The sequence below is a fragment of the Lepisosteus oculatus genome, chromosome 16, assembly GCF_040954835.1.
Source record: "Lepisosteus oculatus isolate fLepOcu1 chromosome 16, fLepOcu1.hap2, whole genome shotgun sequence".
NCBI lineage: Eukaryota > Metazoa > Chordata > Actinopteri > Semionotiformes > Lepisosteidae > Lepisosteus > Lepisosteus oculatus.
This window is the reverse complement of record NC_090711.1, coordinates 255,266-271,713: the sequence shown is the minus strand read 5'-3', so window position 1 is coordinate 271,713 and position 16,448 is coordinate 255,266. Positions and strand designations below refer to the sequence as shown.

Below are 16,448 nucleotides of genomic sequence, written 5' to 3'. Positions count from 1 at the left end.
CTTACTGCCCAGTTAAGTCCTGCAGGTTTTCTGAACAGTGGGCAATGGATTAAATATCCCAACAGTCCACTGGGATCCACCTGTGTGCTATTAATGTCAAACCTCAGTTATGTATTGGGCACATTTATTTCACTCTCTTTATTCTTTGTGAGTACACTTTTTATCTGTGGGATGGTTTGTTAAAGCTTTCAAAGAAAGTCTTATCTAATTGTCTTCAGCTTAATTCTTTATTCAGGGGAGAGAAGAGACACACAACGCACAATGGAACTGAGAGCACAAGATTCAAGTTTCTACATGTTACCACAGCCTACCTTCTCTTTACTTGAAATGACATACTCATTTCTTATAAAGGATGTGTACTTAACTTCATATTTGGCTTTTTCGAGAAATGCTGGTGGCCATTGTAGATGAAGCTGGTTCTTTATGCATTGATAAGTCAGTTCTGAAATGAGTGGGCTTAGCACAGCTCTTCTCTTTAGATACCTCTGTTTTGCACAGGCCTGCAGCTGCACTGCCACGACTGTGGGCGCCTCTCCTTCTGTGCTGGAAGGAAACTGAGCAGCAGCACATGCTGGCTCTCAGGTCTTCATGTCCGCAACAGCATCAACTTCGGAAAGTTGAGTTTTAGAATTAAAAAAATATTTCCAGGCTGTTAACCAGAACCAATCATTTCTAACATTATTCTCCAATCTTAGGGAAAAAAGAATTTGTACGGTGAGAGACATAACTGCTAACTTAATTGAGTGATGTTACTGATTTTTCACATACAGCTCAGAGAAAATATAGAAATTGATTGCTGCGTTCTCTAAAATAGGGAATTTCTTATTCTCTTACAAAAAAATCATAAGCTACACTTCTTTCCAGGTACCTTAGGGTCCCTTTGAGCAAACTAATTTAGAGAGTATGATGTTTTTATTTATATACACCTAGTTATAAAGCTCTATGAACACTTGAAGCAACATTAGAATCAAGGTTATTGTTTTGAGCTTTACAAAACGGTGCCACATACCTAAATAATATAGTGTGAAATAAATCATGTAGTGCAAATCACCACATACAGTACTTCAATATTCATTCGATAGTACAATGTGCTGCAGTAAATGCTTTTTTTTAATGACAAAATGCTTTTTCATCTTGGATTAGATCAGGTAACATTTTAAGATCCATTTTTTCCACTGATGTCTGCTAAATTCTTCGGTTATGTGGGTGATTTACAGGCTTGGCTAAGTGCAGCTCCATGGATCCCAAATCCACTACCTTTCTCACTGAGGCCTGGGAGCGGGTGTTTTTCCATGACGTCATGGATAAGTCATGTTATGAAAGCTGTTCAGCTCCAGCTCTCTCATCTGTGCTCATACCTTAGGCTGGACTTCAAAGCAGTTCCATGTAAAATATTCCTAAAGTAGCAAGGATCCAGTACGCCTGCCAGGGGTGGTGTAAAATGTCTGGCAGTTACCGCTTTCTGAAATGTCTCTAACTCCGACGCCTGGCAAATTGGTTGTGGGCAGGCTCTGCGGTCAGCAGCTGACACACTTCATGAGTTTCTGTCATTGTGTGTAGACAGGTGAGCTCTTCTGTGGCTAGAAAGATGAAATAGGAGTTGAGGCACTGAATGTGTTTCTTTTTTCAGTCAAAAATTTGAAAGTTTATGGTCAGACCTCTATATATTGTGTCTTCCAGATTTGAAAAGAGCTGTAAAACCTGACAAAGCCAAGGCACTGCAGCACTGGCACGGCTGTAATGTGAGGATAGACTAGAAAACTGTTGTTCTTCCCGGCACTTATTACGTATGAACATCTTTTCTTCTTTGCCTGCTCTGGGTAACAGTCCAGGCAGTGGTGCTGCATGTGGTGAGGACAAAAACAGACTGTCCAAACCATGACCCGGCGTTGATACCCCTATTTAAAGCAAGAAGGAAATGAGATAAGTAAATATTAAAAAGCAACAGTATTTTCTTTGTACTCATCATAGAAAAAACAGAAAATAATTATTTTACATTTCAAGCTCTGCGTGAAAGTATAAAATTCCAGGATCCCAAAAGCATTTATTTTAAATTAATATTTATTTTATGTTCAATATTGTTTGTTTTTTTATTGTGAAGCCTAAGACAAATCTTCACCCTTGTGAATGGAAGTTATATAAATAAAGATAATAACCTTGCAAGTATTTTCTTGTCATAAGGGAACTATATTGATAAAACTCGAGATGATTAAATTCATTGATAAACAAGGAATCGGCCTGTGTGTTTTGTAGACGGATCCAGCCTCAGTTGAGTTGAGAGCAATGTATTTTGACCAAACTCTTAATCATGATCACCAGTCCAGGGTGTGAATAACCAGGAATGCTCGAAACTGTGACTCAGACCCCTGTCAAAATAGATTGATATGAACTAGATTTTACTTGAAACAGAAAACAAATATATTTCAGTCAAGAATAGATATGTTCTGAAATCATTTTTCATTTTTCATGAAAATAAGATCATTTTTGTCAAATATTTGCAAGGTGATTGTTTACAAAACATACACTCCTGTGTTATGGATCTAGCCATGGGAAAACAGCTCACAGCTCTATTGTGGCTTTTTCATATCCAGGCTCAGTAACAGACGACAGACGTGGAACTGCAAATGACTCCTTACTGGTCTCTGCCATTAGGAAAGTCTTCATGATTCACAAGCACAGCGACTCACACGCAGTGATAAATGGATTATGGGAAACTGGTGCTCTAGCAATAAACATTTCGAATGAATTTACTGAGAGTTCAGTCAGCGTTTCATGTGTTTTCACAGTCCAAGGGTCTCGTTTTGAGTTTGACAGCAAGTACAGCTAAGGCGAAATCCAAATGTCTTTCTGTATGCAGGGTAATAATGCAGGCTTGAAATTCCAAATCAAACACAGAAGCTTTATTTGTATAATGAATCACCATTTATTCTTTTGTGGAGGTATCACTGTGTGCCTGTGTACCTCTGTGACACAAACTTTGAAATCTCTAATGTAGTCGAACGATATGCATTAAATGCACTGATTCATCATGAAACAGCAGGGGAGCACAGATTAGCCTTCTTTTTCCACATCATGGTAGCGGTCTCTGAGAACATGCATGTCTTTTGATGAGTGTAAGACATCACTGCACTGCAGGTGACTGAACCTGAGCCTTACAGATGCACGCTCTGGGGGCAACCCTGACTCGGCTCTGTCAGTCTCACATTTCACAGCTGCTCCTTCCATTGCAGGTTTCCCAGGACGAGGCCCCTGTGCAGATTACACTGACGAGGAAGCAGAAAGACATGGTCATGCTGGAGCAGTTGGCAGCATGAGGTGAGGAACTGAAATCCAAAGGCAAACAAGTTACACCACTGAAAGGAGGTCTAGACTGCGTGGCAAAGTTGCAACACACTTGTCCAGTGTTCATCGTAGTACATCAAGACTACCAGCAAGTCGTGATCACATGGTTAAACTTAGCCTCACAGTCACCTATCAGCGCACCATGCAACAAAGTATACTCCAAGGCCAGCGTACACTGTGCAGGATAAAGGCCTAAAACATATAGTAGTCTTAGCTACAGTGTGTCTGTCTAGCATGTGCCAAGCACAAAATCTGTTATTCATGGCACTGATTTTATAAGGATGCACAATATCTAGAATGTAAAAGGCTTTATAGATGTAGATATATAGATCCTCAACAGGTGAAGAGTGTTAACCTAGTTAGTTAAGTTAATTGGCGCAGCTGGGTACATGAAGAATTCAGGTGGAGTGATCTCTGATGATCTTGCTGCTTTTGCGGGTGAGAACTGTGCATCACTGACTTACAGACAAGAACATGCAGCCTGTGAAATCTAAAGGCACTGATTTCCATTTCTTTGCTGGGAGAAACCCCTAGAATTTGGTACTGCTGCCCTGTCACATGGATATTATGGATTAGTCACTAACCTGTTTAATAGTGAAGCCCAAAAAAGGCTGCTCGTCCACGTCTTCTCAGCGCACCAGAAGGCCAGCAGCAGAGCCTGTCAGTTAGGAGGCGGGAGCAGTTAAGGCTGAGGTTGCCACCATGGCAACCGGGGAAGGAATTCTTGGGAGGGTACTGGGGCTTTAGCTGAAGAACTCATTTCCATCACAACACCGACCCTGGGTGTCGAACCTGTCAGAGAGGAGTGAGCAGTATCATAGTTCACAGGCGCCTCTCAAGTCAGCATCAATACCTTTTAAAATGAGTAAAGCAATTAATTCATATTTCAGCACAGCAGCTATACAGGGGAGTGCAGTGTCTTCTGCATATACAGATGTCTGCTGTTTTGCTGATTCTCAAAGCTATGAGGGTTTAAGTGAAGATGTTTGAGTTGGGAGGGTGGTGAGTGAGAGGGTAGGTCTTGAACATTCTGGGAAAGTTCAGAATAAATCAACTTCATTAGACTTAATGGACTGAAAAAGAGGAATGCAAGCTACACAGAGAGATCTCCACCCCCCAACCCCCCACTGTGATCTCTAAGAGCAATACCGCTTGACTTTGGGGTCTTGAAAACTTTGCAGTCGCCATAACAACTTGATCCCCTCTCCCAAAAAGGCTGCAGTTCATGATCTGGCTGACAGGTGGCAGCACTGCCCATTTCTACATCTTTTTAGTCAGCCATCCCAGGAGGGCAGGCTACCCCCTCTAAAACACACACAGAAAAAATAAAAAGTGGATTCCAAACAACTGAACATCTTTGCATTTCTTCTTTAACAGGGTAGAGCACAACTGGAAGAGCAAACAAACAACCATGGAAATGAAGAACACAAATAATTTTAATCATAAAAAAATGTAGGAATTCCCACTCAGAAAAAGATCAGCCTTGTTTCTGTAATTTGATCACTCGGGTCTTGTTCAGACTTGCTGTCTCCCCAGCCCCTGATTTGTTTGTCTCTTTATCAGATGGAATGCTGCCCTCTCAGATTGTGTTCACTGTACCTATAGAAAGCCTTCCCATTGTCTTGCCCCCCTGGAGACATTATCGCAGAGTGTTCTAGTGCCCCTGAGAGCTCCACTGGCAGGCACAGTAATGTAGGCAGACTTGCACAGGATCTTGGATGTGAGTGACTGGGCCCAGTGCTACAGACCGTGATACTTGTCTGTTGATTTCTGTGAAGTTGTACAGCTTGTTTTAGATTTGTCTAGATTGTCTTTTGTATTGCTGGTTTTTATGTTGTTCGAATGACCTCATCTAAAAACTGCCAAGAATCACAATGTGCAAATGTCTTTTCACTAGAATGTGAAAGGCAAAAACAGTATGACAAATCCTGCCAAACCTGTAGCTCTTCAACCTTTCAGCTTCTCAGCCTGGAAAATGAAGGACACACACAAAAAGCGTTTATAAAGAGTTCAGCAAGTTGCATGGTACTTAATCATATGCATGCTCTGTCACCTTTCTGTTCCCCAGAGCCTGCAGGAATACAAACAGCCTTGAGGATTGCTGCTGTGTTTTTTACAAGATTAATCCTAGATTATTGTGGATAGTTCATGACCATGCATTCCATTCTCTGTTTAGAGATGATGTACAAAATACCTGACGATTGCTACCACAGCACACACCTCAGATCTGTGACCTCTGAACCCTTCCAAAAGAATTGTTTTGCTGATTCAGTCATACGACCAAGGAGAAGTGTAAACACTTCACCCGCATGCAGTGGCTCTGTTTGCCAGGCTCAGCAGGATGCATACAAGACCATACAGCTCACAGCTACACAACAGCGGGCTGTGTTACTGTGGTCCAGTAAGTGGAAAAGACAAAGTGTTTTTACAGCTTTGGTGTTAAAGGGATACAGCTGGGGTTCTTCACAATATCAATACATTTTTATTGCTTCTGGGGATTTCTGTGGGGGCAACAAATTCAAACCCCAATCCCATCCATGAATATATACTGCTTTAGCAAAAAGTTAGAGAATTAGTACTCCTAAAAGTGACTCAGCTGACCTCCAGTAGTGATAAGAGCAGTGATGAACTGCAGGGCGGCGCTGATTAAGGTACGTGTTGTAGAGATGGAGAGCACCAAGCCCACATCAGCAGATGCAGCTCTGAGATTTGGGTAGCAGTTAAGAAGCCTCCTGCAGACTTAATTGCTCTTTATACTCTTGAAGCTGTCTGAACTGATAAATAAGACATTAGTGCTGTTAGCTTCAGCAACACAGACACGCTCAACAATGGTGATGCCTTTTGTGAATCATTTTCAACAGCTTTCATTCCCAGAGCACAGCACACAGAGGCACGGTCTGCTACTACACTACAGTGCTCAGGAATCGGCTAGGTCCTGTTTTCTATTACACTAGAGGTGCTTTCAAAGTCACCCCACAGGTTCTCAGCCAACTTAATTGGAGACTTTATTAAATAATAAGTAACAAGCATATCTAAAATAGTGGTTTAGTTTAGATTTTATCAGACTAAAAATAGACACCACTGTACTTTACACATGTATGAGTTAATTTCCTCCCTGTGATTTTCATATCTTTGAGTTAATCTCTTGTAACAGGAGAAGATATCCACCAAGTCTCATCGAGCTTCACAGACCAAGACTAAATAGGTTGGCTGGTAAGATTAGACAAGACTAGAGAGGATCCTGTCCTTAGAAAAATGTTTGCTCTCTCATGTGATATAACAGGGGTCACTTCACAACTTTCCAGTTATTTGACAAGTAGCTCAACAACCACAAGTTTCACAATTTGACGACAGTTTGTGCTGTCGTGACTGAAGACAATATGAATGTGGTACTTGGAGGTCAACAACATAAAAGTCACCAACTGTGATACATTACGAGAGTGAAGTGACAGCTCTCCCACTCGCTGTTTTCTGGAGCAGAAAGAAAAACAGCCAGAGAGGAGCTGAAAAAGGTCCCTGGTTCTCTCAGGAAACCTATCATATATCTCCAGCTCCCAGTGCTGTTTGCTTTTCATCTTTAGTTCAAATGTTAGAATTGTTATGTACAGTACAGCAAGATAAACATTTACCTTGGGAAATTGTGAGGGAAGGAAAAATATATATTTATATCCTAAATATTTTTTTTTCCATTTACTCAGCTGTTTCTGTCTGTGAGATCGTAATCAAGAACCGTATCAAGAAAATGTGAGGCAGGAAGTAAGGAGCAGAAGGCATTCAGGGGCTCCGGGAGCAGCACTGGAGGGTAAAGGGCCAATCGCTGTCACTGACGAGATTCTCTGCAGCCACCGAACACCATGGAGCACAGTCTTTCCATCCATCAGGGTCACAAAAGTGGAGAACATTAGGCAGCAATAAAAGCATGCTGTGGGGCTGCAGGCAATAATCCACTCAGACTGCATTTCCTCCCCCAGTTTCCAGTCTCACCTGGCCGGTGACCCCCTCGGAGACACACAACCTGCTGAAAATAAATTGCAGGACAACTCACTTCACCTGTCCCAAATAATCAAATAATCTGGACTAAATAATCAGAAGGGGACATTTATTTGGAGTGTATGTTATTCATGCCACATTGTCTGTCTTTAAAGTAAAATAAAGTCAGTAGCTCACACTCAGCTAGGGAGTGAGGTTGGGAGTAGACACCAGGCCCAGGGCAGGTGGGTACAAAACACCTGAGTAAAAGGCTCTTCTGGCTGGGTTCCCCCACATATCCTGGTACAGTGGAAGCTGTTGCTGGATTCTGGAGCAGGGGGATTCTCTCAGAAGGCCCACAGTCAGCCACAGGTGTTCTCATTGTCTGCTGTGGACAGTGGCAGGAAGATGGCTGATGGGCTGGGTTCTCTTCTGAAACACCTGCAGAAGTAGCTGAGGTGATTCCAGGTTTTCAGTGGTTTAGCTGAGACTCTCATGTGGCTTTTACATGAAAGAAACAGAGAAACAGTTACACGGTAATAATTTATGTCATCAGCTTTGACAGATTCCATTGCCATTTCACTGATTCCCTGACACAGTAATGGAAAAGCTATTTGTACGTAGGGAGACAGATTTGCATTTACAAAACCAACTCTTCCACTCGCTATATTTAGCTGCCACCATGTTAATGAAGAAGCAGAAGTGAAAAGGTCAGGAAACTCCGTCATTGAAAGACAATAAAGGAAGTGAGACAACATTGACGCTTGTTCCACAGAGGCTGTAACCGAGGAATCAGCCCCAGTCTCTCTCACTTCCCTCTATTTCCTTGTTCATGGAGCAAGAGTTCAGCATCAACTTTAATGGCATTACAGGAGCTGGAGTCACAAGTTTATCTGTCTCAGCACTATGAACTCAGCAGGCATCAGGCTCAGTTCTGGCTCTAAAGCTCATCATGAGTCCTACTGGACAAAACTGGGGGAGGGGCTGATGATGTCATAGACAGAACAGGACACTGAATGAAACAGCTTTTCTGGTCAGTGCTTCCTTTAAGGGGGTCATGTTTTTACGAAAATGCAAAAGTCACGGACACAATAGAATTTATTTCCATGAAAGACAGAAATTTGGTTTAAAATTTTGTATTCTTGCATTGACCCCAAAAGGCAGAAATGCAGACATTTAGACCAAACTACTCTAACAAGAAACAATAACCAAAACAAGTACGTATTTAAGTTGTTTTTGAGTGGGCAAAATCATAGCTTTGATGTTGTGGCCATGTTGTGGTGGACATGAGCTGGCTCAGCTTGCTGAGGCCAAGGAACAGCAGGGTGTGTCTCCTTTGCTCCGCTGAACTCCTCTCCCAGACCAGACTAGAGTCACAGGTTCCTGAGTCCACAAGACCTCTGACAGCCAGCTGCTTTGCTCTGCTCTGGCGCAGAAGTCTTCAACACTAAGGCCAGCAGCTGGCTGTAGCGCAGGTTAAAATCAGAACTGAGTCCACACAAACTTGAGCTCTAGAGCTCCACTGCTCTCCAGTGCTTCAGACAGATAATCAAGTGTTTCAACTAAGTTCTGATGAGCAAAATCCTCTCTCCCTGTCTCATTCACTGTGTGGGCACCCACTCACTGTCTCTGACACCGGTGTGTGTGTGCAAGTGCAATGGGCTGATATAATCTCGACTCAGAAAGTGACTCACATCAGTGCTCGATCACGACCAGCCCCCGCACACCCCCTGCCTAGAACTCACCAAGTCCTCACTTACTACAGCATTTCAGAACAGGACATTTGTTTAACACAAATATCAAATAAATATCTTTTCTTGGGTGCTCTGCATCTTGATTGACCTTTACTTTCTTAAGAAAATTCATATGAAAAAAAAACAAAACTTGAATTTCTCATTTGAAGAACAACTGTTTTAACTGTTTAAAAGATGTCCTGTAAATCAGAAGCGAAATCCATTATATTTTGAAATGTTACACCTCATTGAAGCACAGAGCCCCTGCAGGCAAGGCCTGATATCAATGCAGTGGGAGGTGTAATACAACTGCATTGTTTCTGCAGACTCTTCACGATAAATTATCCATGATGGTGACCTGATAGCGAGACTCCAGAGCTCGTAAACTGATCTATAATGACTTCCTTTTTTAACAAAAGCGTTACCTGCAGAGCTTTGGAAAATATGTGACACATCACACAATATTCCTATTCAACTGTTTTGTCTTGAAACACAGAAAAGCTTTATGATTCCTTTAGTGTTCATTGCTGCAAGTTGTGTAAATGATCGTCATCATCAGTATGAAAACAACCTGAAAGAGGTAACAAGTTCCTGTAGAATAACTTCCGCTTGGCTTGTACAGAGAGGAAGGTCTTCACTGATCAATCAGTGCTTTGTTTAACCAGACAAGCCAACTCACGATAGACTTTCATTATCAAAGTCTCACAAAGGAACTGCCTGTTTTATAAAAAGCCCCACTAAAGCACCTGGTTCAAGCCATTGCTTGAATAAAACACCTTATGGACAAAATACAGTCTAGCAAAAGTCAGGAATCCATTGACAGCATGGTGCAGCGTCCCTTGACCATGCATGGTATTTTTACCTAGAAGTTATAACCCTTATAAATGTTACAATGAACTCTGTTGCTTTGTTTTGTGTATAGCAAAACAGTTGCATCACAAACGCAAGAAAATCGATCTCACAAGCGGCTTTGACTGTGGCATGATATTAATTTTGATCGCACTAGCTCTAACTGAATGGGACTCATTAAACAAATATTTCAAAACTGTTGTGAAAAGATAAGAAGCAGTAATAATTACATACTAATGTGTAATTATTTACACAACCACGCTGACAGGTGGAATGTGACCTGCTCATGAGGAAACAAACCCCAGTGTTGCTGTGTGGTTGGCCTGCTGTTGACCATGCTGGAGGGTTGGGCTTGCTGTCTTATCTTGCACCTCAGTATGCCAGCTGTGCCTTCTGAGCACATTAGTTGTCCTGGTCTCAGTTTGTACAGTGGGTGTGAGGAATATTTAATGTTTTTCAGTCTGAACCACAACAGATCTGTTCACCTAACAATTCCTGGTCTGGACGTGAGTATCGCCTGCTGCCATGTGGGCTGGGGAACAGGTGTGTCTCTCAGGCTGGAGGGAAGGAAGCAGAGGAGGTGTGCGGCAGCCATGCTGACATCAGTTCTGGAAAACTCACCTCTCGGGCCGCAGTCAGGAATGTCATTCAGGACAGATGCTCCACCCAGGCAGAGTGTCTCATGACACAGGAGACTGGAAACAAAGGGAAATGCAGAGCGAAGGGTTAGGTATCAGAGGCTGCTGCAGAAGTGCTCTCCATGGCCAGGAAGTTACTTCACAGAATGCCTTGTGCATTATTAGGTGCTAATAGTGAAAATAAAGAACTAAAACATCACAACATCAACAACAACATCAATTTGCTAACAACGTCAGCTGGTCCTGCTCCTTTCTTCCATGTCTGAGGGGTAGTTTCCAAGGAGACGTTTAAGCCAGGCAACATGAATATGTTCAATGATGGAGCAGGCACCAGGGTCTGTGTCAGAGCTGCCCGTGTCACATGTTGCGATGCACTGTGCTGAAGCGCTGCACACTGCTGGATGTGATGAGCTCCAGAAAGTGCTTTCTCTCTTTACAGTGCCTGCTGCCATAATCACCAGCTGAGGAGAAATGGCCCTGAACGGCACAGACACTTTTGGGCTCTGGCAGTGTGAGAGTGCCAGCAGTATTAGGGTTCTGGCAGGCTGCACCAAGCAACATGGAGCAGCGGGGCTGCACACTATTGAAGTAAATATTCTTTTACTTTTAAAAATACTCCCACTGACACAGAACCTATTCTTTGCATATTATATGAAAGTACCCTATAGTCCATTGTTGACTGAGTGAATGAATGCATTGATGACATACAGTAACACATTGAAAGAGACCACATTCTTCCTGGGGTTATTTCCAAAGTCAAGTATGGCTAGGATGCTTGTGAGGTGATTTCACTCAAATAAGCTGCTCCTTAGATGAGAGACAATCAATTAAAAAAAATCCCCTTTAATCTTGTTTAATGAGCCTGGAGGAGTTAAGAGATGCTGGCTGGGCCTTCTTCTCTGAGAGGGAGCTCTGCTGCAGTAATCAGTAAATATTATTCCTTATATATACTCACCTGTATAGCATCACAGTGGTCCAGTGCTTAGCACCAAATGGAATTCTAATGTAGCTGGTCTACAAGCTCTCAGGTGTCTGTCAATATATTTGATTATTTAATTCTAAAGTAAGAAATGCAAGAAATGTATACATACACTTTATGCAACAGGCTACATGCCTGATACATTTCCCGCTAGTGAAAATATATTTCTTCAAAGAATGGTCAGAAACTGTTCTGTTTATTAATTCTGATCAAAAATGTTCAGCTCACAGTCAGAACCTTCGGGTAGGGAATAATCACTATGCATTCTCAAGGAAGCACAGGAGGACTTGTTTTGGCTGAAGCTGTGGAAATGTGGCAAAGAAACTCCAAGACGGAAGCGGCACACACCCACTTTGTTATTTGTTAGTGGCTTGCTTTTAAGGGCAGCATTCCCAGGACTGCAAGACCGAGAACTCCAGTAAAAAGACTGCAAAAAGTCTGTCCTGGAACGAGATGACACAGATATTTGATTGCTAATATCAGGTGTGCAGAGCCCTGAAGTCTGCTGAAAAATTTTACCTTGTAAGAGATGATCACGTGCAAATCACATGCACAAACTAAACAGAGTGTCTGCCTGCTCTCTCAGATTCCTGGAAAATAAGAATACCAGCATGGAACATCTCGCACAGGGCACAGAATGGCTCCACTTACCCTCAAAGCACTGGGGAAAAAGGACATGAAGAATCACAAGAGTTCTCACACAGGTTACCTGAGTCTGGGACACAGATACACCATTGTGATTTCAGTGCACGGCACTATGACAGTGTTATGTCCCAGTGTGTGTTCTGTGTGTGTTTTTTCTGTTATGTCCACACTGTTGACCCTTGATTGTTCTCCCTTCCCCATTGGCCAACCATCACACCACTGTAACAATATGATGTCATCATCAAACAGCCCTCAGCCAATCAGAACACATCTTATTCACTATATAACATGGAGGCTTTCAGAAAGGAGGGGCCTTTCGTTTGACTTTGGTCCCGTTCGGTTTTGGTTATCGCTTCGCTTCGCTCCTGGTTATTGCTTCGGCTTCGTTTGTTGGTTTGTTTTGCTTTGTGTGTGTGTATTTTCGTATAGCTTCGGCTTTGTTGTTTTGTTGGATTTACGTTAGTTTCTTTGTACTTTCGTTTGTTTGTGTGTTTATCCTTGTTTTGTCATTACCTTGCCCCAGTGTTACATGCTCAACTTTTGTGTTCTTTTTGTACCCTGCTCCTGTTTATTACTCTTGTTTTCCCTTATTTGTCTTTCTGGTTCACTTGTGTTTTTGTGTGAACTTTTGTATATAAGGTTAGTTTAGGTTGTTGGGTACACTTACACACTTAGTTGATTTTGTATTAGTACACTAGTTTAGTTCGGGTGAGTGCCGTTTGTCTTGTATGGTTTTGGGTAGTCAGTGCATGGTTAGCTAGGGTGTTGAAGACGCCGAAGACCGTGTGTTTCGGGGTTTCTTTTGTAGTCAGATTAGCTTTCCCTCACTGTCCTAGCCAGCTCCATTTTTGTTTATTTTCTTTCCTTTGGCACCACTCTAGTTCCTTACCCTTATCACGCTTCCTAGTCCCTCACCAAAACCCCCCCCTGCTTCCAAAAGAATTATCCTAAATGTTACACCCCTTTTCCCCTAGACACTTGGGGTCGTAACAGACAGCAATGCCCTGGAAAAAACCAACCTGGTCCTGTGAAAAGCTCTGACTGATTAAACTGCACCATAACAGCACTACAGAAACTATACTGCAGTGACTATCTACAGTTAAGCCTCAGAAAAGGATGATATTTTTCCTTGAGAAGCAACATAGATAGAGTACATGGCTCTTTTCATCTGTGTGCCATATTCCTTCATTTTCTTAAAACAACACCTTAAGGCATTCGTTCTTTAAGTGCAGTCTCTTTGTGAGATATTCAGTAAATTCAGTAAAAATACATACTTCAGTGCATTTAAGAACATCAAGATATTCATGATACAGTGTTGCAATACTCAAACTATGTAAACGCCATACACTGAAACAGCTTTACAATTTCTGTGGAAATATCCTCATGCTTAAATGTGCATACCAGAGACATAACAAAACAAGCAACACAGGTCAAAGAAATGCAGAAGAGAAAACGAGCCCTGTAGTAGAAGTCAAGACAACTAGACAAGTTCTAAACTAATGCTCCAGGAAGAAACAGCTCTTTGCTGGCTTTAGTAACAAGATGTAAAAACCAGCTCAAACTTAGAAAAATAGTGATGGAACTACATGTACTTTTTTCATCTCTGAAAAGATTAACATACAATGACCTATCTGAAACTGAGTTATATACAAAGAAATACCCCTTTTATTTCATCCAGGGTGGGTGTGTGTCTCCAGGGATGGACCGGTGGCCTGTCCAGGGTGTGTGTGTGTGTCCTGGGGCGGACCAGTGGCCTTTCCAGGACGTGTGTGTCCTGGGGCGGACTCATAGTTCAACCTTGTTCCTCAAGCATCCAGGTCAGACTTTTGTTGATGTTTAACTGTCAGATGTTTAGTACCAGCAGTGATTATTAATAAAGAACATATCAAGGCTTATTAGTAATATAATCATTTTGAGAACCTCTGTTGATCTTAATCTGGCCCATTGCACCAGCCTTTGTTCCCTGTTGACACAGACATAGGCCTCACTATGTTTTAATTCCTCTCAGCTCTTCTTAATTAGCTGTTCATTGCCACTACTTGACTACTACAGTGTCACTGCTTGGCAATTGTATAACAATATAGTTTTTGTTAAATTTAAGAAGAAATGTAATTAAATATTTTAACTTAACTTAAAAGCTGGAAAAATATATTTTCCATTTTAGATTAAATGTTAAAAAAAGCCAGTTCCTGTGGAATAAATGTAGTTAGACTGTGCTGGCTGTGCCTTGGAGGTGCCACAATCCCACAGGTCTGTCGTTATTCTTGTGATGGTTAAAGGCCAGCAGGTGAGAAGAGCTGTCTGAGGCAGGACTTGAGATCACCACCACAATGTGGCTCAAAGAATCTGAACACAGATCATGAACATTTTAATCAAGGGAAAGAGAAAGAAATACATCTCTGAACATGTTTTATGAGGATGATGGTTAAGGAAGAAGTTGAAAAGGTTAAAGCACAAGTCTGTCTCTTCATTTTTATACTGGATGAGGAAGTTGATAAAAGTAATTGAGAACACGTTGATCAGGTGGAATTAATTAGCTACAATATTATTATTGTTTTTTACCTGCACAATAATAACCTGAATTTCACAGTCAGTCAAGAGCAGTACTTCCTCAAATTTTACTAAATCCTACCTGAACTTCCTCAGTTCTTGTTTTCTAGCCCTTTCAGTGTGTCCTGTTCTCACTAGATATTATTATCTTAGACACCCATATCCGTTTCATGGCTCTTACTACGCTGCACTGTCAGAACTTCCTCATTTTGGGTAAGTCTCACAGCAGTGTGCTTTCTGTCAAATGCTCCAGAAGGCTAATCATTGTATTAATGATACATAACTCAGACTTTTTAAAGAGAAAATCTTTTAAAATTGGGGAATAACAGTTCCTAGTCACCTGAGGAAATGTCCAGAATTTTGACTAAAATGAAACTTGCATGTTTTTTTTTCTTGTTCTCTGCTTGTGGTGGGGGGAATTCGTAAGGCATTTTAGAGAAGAGATATGGACAATGTTTCTGGGTGCCATGCCAGCGGAAGGGAATTTTCCTGTGACACAGCATGGGCTACTGAGGGCACAAAGGCCCTGTGTTGCTTGGTAAGATGCACCGCATACAGGCTCAACACTATAGTCTGCTGATTAGCAATTGTGTTGGTGTCTTCAGGTGTGGTTGTTCTGCTTGTTTTCTTAACGTTCAGAGCAAACAGTGTCTGTGTGCTGATAATATAGAGACTGACTCCATGGCCTTCCAACATTACTCAGTCAGCCTGTCTTTTTTATACCCAGGTAGCAACGTTACTTTGGTTGCTGCCAGTCTGTTTTTACCAAACATTGTAAGCACCCATGGCATCTCATTCCCTATCTGCAACAATTTAATCTGAGAAAAAAAGCAGCTTGATGTTTAATTTTAGTCCACTCAGGTTTCCACTATACATGATTTATAACTAATTAACAACTTTGAAAATACTGCTGTATATTATCTGATTGTATTTTTCAAGCTTTCTTTAAGCCTTGAGGCAAATATTTAACTGTGTTTCTGCCTGAGAACCATCAGCTTGTGAAGCAAGTTTTCATGAAACTGCAGAATCTGCTGAGTGGTGAGCCAGATACTGGCTGCCTAAATAAAGTCACTCCCACTTTTGAACAGATTTATTATGTCAGTCAATAATGTTAATAATTTCTTATTGGTAGTAGTCATTGATAATCAAGTCTTCTCTTTGTTGTCTGTCATTTTGCTAGCTTCAGTTAAATGCAAATGGTATCTGTTGCAAATTGAAAAGAGGCCAGATTAGAGCTGAGCCTATTACAGCCCACTGTGTTTGAGTCTGCTCCTCTCTGCTGCTCATTAGGCTGTGGTGAAGTGAATAATTGCTACAAATCTATTTAGCAGCTGCCAATGTATAGTTTCTGCCACTAAGTTTCACCAGAATTCAATTGAGCAGAAAATTTAATGAAGTTAAAATGTATTCCATATTATGGGTTTCTGTTGAAACAATTTTATTCTTAATTAGGTTTGAGTCTGCAAGATTTTTTAGAGCTAAATTAATTACATTTTATTTTCTGTACAAGGTGAAACAGTTGATAGTATTGTATTTCAACAATGATTTTATTATTTTCTATTAAAATACTAAGGCTGACTTTGGCTTAAAATAGATGGTATGTATGAGTAACACCTGCTGTTGTACTAACCTGTAATAAAGGAGATTCTAAATGTAATTGGAAGTAACCATTACACAAGGTTTTAGTTAATAAATATGGTCTTAAAACTCCCAGATGACAGTATTACTGAGCATGTTAACACT

At 41.3% G+C, this 16,448-nt stretch overlaps 1 long non-coding RNA gene across 1 annotated transcript; it reads right to left on the bottom strand.

Moving 5' to 3' along the window:
• Positions 1 to 2,885: 2,885 nt before the first annotated feature.
• Positions 2,886 to 4,130, bottom strand: LOC138223318 (uncharacterized). Its single transcript, XR_011181744.1, has 2 exons — positions 3,927 to 4,130; positions 2,886 to 3,263 (listed from the first exon to the last, which is right to left on the bottom strand). It is a non-coding gene; the product is annotated as an uncharacterized lncRNA (long non-coding RNA).
• Between the last annotated feature and the right edge of the window lie 12,318 nt (positions 4,131 to 16,448).